The sequence below is a fragment of the Clupea harengus genome, chromosome 15, assembly GCF_900700415.2.
Source record: "Clupea harengus chromosome 15, Ch_v2.0.2, whole genome shotgun sequence".
Lineage (NCBI taxonomy): Eukaryota > Metazoa > Chordata > Actinopteri > Clupeiformes > Clupeidae > Clupea > Clupea harengus.
In genome coordinates this window covers 10682980-10687080 of record NC_045166.1, presented here as the reverse complement: position 1 = coordinate 10687080, position 4101 = coordinate 10682980, and the positions used below count along the sequence as shown (strand labels likewise).

General features: G+C 41.9%; 1 long non-coding RNA gene across 1 annotated transcript; it reads left to right on the top strand.

Moving 5' to 3' along the window:
• Positions 1-1055: 1055 nt before the first annotated feature.
• On the top strand, positions 1056-3534 carry LOC116223889. Its single transcript, XR_004165312.2, has 3 exons — positions 1056-1223; positions 3185-3356; positions 3464-3534. It is a non-coding gene; the product is annotated as an uncharacterized LOC116223889 (long non-coding RNA).
• The last annotated feature ends 567 nt before the right edge of the window (positions 3535-4101 follow it).

Sequence of the window (4101 nt, the reverse complement as noted above, 5' to 3'; positions counted from 1 at the left end):
GAAGAGAGCCAAGGGAGATGAGGGGGAAGGAGGGAGAGAGGGGAAAAGAGAGAGAGAAAGACAGAGTGAGTCTTCCAGGTGTTGGCTCAGCAGGTGTTCGTTCAGCTACAGCAGAAGCCATGTAGTCAACATGTGTCACAAAAGGCAGGGGAAATATGCTTTCATCCCACTGCGTATGGACGCTCAAAAGTGTGTGCGTGTGTGTGTGTGTGTGTGTGTGTGTGTGTGTGTGTGTGTGTTGAGGCTTGTACTGAGCCATCCGACTGCCAAGCTCGAGCGTCTGTCTCACTAACAAAGGAGAGCACCACCACTACCACCACCACCAAAAAAAAGATAGATAACGGAGAGAGGAAGTGATTCATTGAGCGAGTGATGGAGATAGTCAGATTGAAGGAGTTAGGAGACAGACCGAGCGTAGGGAGCGACCGATGAAGAACAAAAACAAAGTGAGAGAACTGAAGAAGGATCCAACACAAAATGGTTAAAAAAAAGGAAAGCTACAGAGAAAAAGACAGGGAGAAAAAAATGAAAAATGAACGCACCACGGATGGCGCTGCACACAATACCGTCTTGCTTTGATTTAAAGGGGCCATATTATGAAAATTCCACTTTTTTAGTGCTTCTCCACGTTAATTTGGGTATCTGGCATGTCTACCAACCCAAAAACGCTGGGAAAAAACCATTGGCGATCTTTGTTATGGTTCCTCTTGGTCAGAAACGTCATGATTGAGTCTGCGAATGAGATTCCCGTGTGTTGGCCTGTCACAACACATTGGGAGGTTCCCTACATGGTCTTGGCCCACCCCCCACCTCATCCCCAGCCCCCGCCCCCCCCACACACACTCGTTACATATAAGACATTTGCCAGAGGGCATCAAAGCCGTTATTGCAAAGCTCAGATATACGTTGAATAGCTAGCTAGCAGCATGCAGCAAACGAAGCAGCAAACAAAGTCCTCAAGATGCGTTGTGGTCGGCTGCACAGATCCTCACAGATCTATACATCATGTTCCAGCCTCAGAAGAGACAAGAGTGAAATGGATGGATTTCATTTTTGAAGGCAATGTCCCGGAAAGAATTGGCAAAATTCTGTTTGTGTGCGCAAACCATTTTGAATTGGACTGTTTTGCCAACCTGGGTGAATATAACGCTGGACTCGCAACAAGATTGACCTTGCAAGCGGGTTCAGTACCATCTATCCGTCGCATTTCAGACGAGGGAAATGTAAGTATTTTTTAAAAATAATTCTGGTACGTGCATTGACCATTTAGTGTGGGTGGTTAGGGACGTTAGGAATGTTGATGGGGGATGTTAGCATTGTTGCGTTTTGGGGAACTAGTATGTGTAATTTTCGCGAACAATAACCTTTAGTTAAAAAATAACTATAACTTTTTTAACATTAGCGTGTAAGACCTTGCCTCGGAGCCAGCTGGTGTATATAGCTGTAGCAGTTAAAAGTTCGCTAGAAATGTGGCCAATGTGTTGAATTTTTCTGTTGGCAATGTGATGCATTAGGCTAGTCATGTCTGCCTTGTACAGCATTTCGTTTGGATGTAATAGGTGTGATAATTTACGTTTGCATGGGTATATAGTGCCTACCGCAAACCGCAAGAACATTTCTGTGAACTATTTGTTAGGACTTCGAGATGTTAACACTAAAATAACCTGGCAGTGAAATTATAGGCTTTGTGTAAAACTTAGCGACATTAGCATCTTGTAGTGTGTAGGAGCCAGCTGATGTATATCAATCGCTAAAGATATGGCCAACGAATTTTTGTGTGAACAGTTAGGCTAGCCTATTTTAATCTAGGCTTACTTATACAGTAGATAGTTCGTTTGGATGTCTATGGAGAGGAATTTGTGTCGAAGTATATAATGTCTTTATGAAAAATAGTTCTCTCATCCAAAAAACATTCCTTTGTGAAAATGCTTGTGTTGGGGTGGAGGTGTTAATAGTCTGCCTGCAAATATGATTCAAGGCAATTAGCCCTCCTGTTGATACCTTCGACACAACGATGATGGGGTCATACATGTTAAATGGGCACTTTTTTTGTTCATGAACGACAGCAGCTAAGAGACTCACCTGCATTTACCAAAACATGCTGCTTACTGTTCATATCACTTGTATCTTATACCATACTGTATATATTCTATTTATACATTTTTATATTACCACTTTGCACATACTCTGCACTCTTCTGATTTTGCACTTCTGGTTAGATGCTAACTGCATTTCGTTGCCTCAGTACTCTGTGCAATGACAATAAAGTTGAATCTAATCTAATAACATTGCTGCTCTTATTGTTTAGGCAAGCACATCTGGACAGTGTGCTAGGGTACATCATGTAGCCTGCCAAACGGATCGACCAAAGATGTGCACAGTTGGCACGCAGCTTTCTGTGAAAACACTGCGACCTCACTACAAAAGTACAGGTTTGTTTACCCTCAGTTACTTCATCATGTCATTGATTGTGTCTCCGTGTTAACTCTTCCAGCCCCAAGCTGCCCCATGTTTTTGTCCTACAAACATAAAACTAACACCCACAGCAACCTTGGACCCTTTACTTTTACAATATGTACAGTTTGAAACTAAAATATAAATAATCACTTTGTAAGGAGAATAAAGCGAATCCCTTGCACATTTCATTTATTTATTTATTGTTCATCTGTATTATGTACCCTCAATCAGGGCATTGCTGCAAAAGAGCCCTGTGCTCAGTCAATTCACCCTGAATAAATAATAATGATGATGATGATGATAAGGTGTCCGTGCATGACTAAAATGTAATTTTTATCATTAGGACTGTCGAAGAAACTTGTCAAGATTGCCCAGAACAAAGAATGTGAGAAACTGAAGAAGTGGCTCCCCAGCATAAAAAACCACATCTACTGGACAGCCGCTACATCAACATCAGGGCCAGAGAGAGTGGCAAAGTGGACCTCCCTCCTTAACCATGTCCAAGACATCCACTCCCATGATGACCCTGTTTTCCCCCAGTGTTTGCATCCGCTACGCATTTCAAGGGACAAGAGCAAATGGTTGACGGCAGGTATGTTCACCCAATTTGCATTGTAAATGTAAGGCTTGTGTTATATGTATAAATACATATATATAAACAAACCTAATAACCAATGCCATAATCATTTTGAATCTATAGTTATGTTTTCCCCCTTTTTTTTTACAGGGACACCAGCCTTCAGCAGATTAGAGAAGGTGTTGACCAACAAGAGGGTTCTGAAAGATGTGGGGAAGCTGAGCCCTCACTACCAGACCTCGTCGTTGGAGTCTTTCCACAGCGTCATTCTGCGTTTTGCGCCCAAAAACGTAGTCTTTCCTTTTCTTGGAATGTTATGCAGGTAACAGTACGATCATTTTTCAAAGAAATGTATACCTATTATGTATTATACAAACTATTATACACGCATACACACATGCTCTTATAAGTATTATTTTCTCCCCAAAGACTCTACCTGGCAGTCCTGCATTTCAATGAAAATGCTGGGCGTCCCCAAGCAACAAGTTCAGCTGGTGAGCTGCTATAAAATACAAGAAGGGCGAGTGCACTGCAAAGCCGGTGAAAGCAGAGCCAACCTTCCGTGAGTCACAGGCTTTATTTGAAATTCCACCAAGTCAAACATTGTACAAACAGTATGTGAAACTTAAATAACATATACATTAACTGCTGTCTTTAAATGGTCTTCATAATAAATAGAATAATATAATTGCAAAATAATTATAAAAATAAAATAATAAATACAATATAAACAATAAATAAAAACAATGTAAAAGTTTTGGATTTTTTTTTTGTATTACAGAGTACGTGGATAACCTGTTGGACCTCATCTTTCACAAGGTTTTTCAGGACCCGGCCCCATATGTGAATGAGGTGCTGAAGATCCCAATACCCGCGGATCTCTCTGCCCAGTTTGAGAAACCTGACAAGCGGGAAGTTGTAGCCAGCTATGTGTCAAGGTTCAATCGAGGGCAGGTCTGAACCCCGTATACCTTCCTTGAGCATCAGGGAACACTCTTCGTATCTGGAGCACAACTCAGGACGGCAGGACGACCCTGATTCTCCGGCCCAGATAGCCCCAACACCAG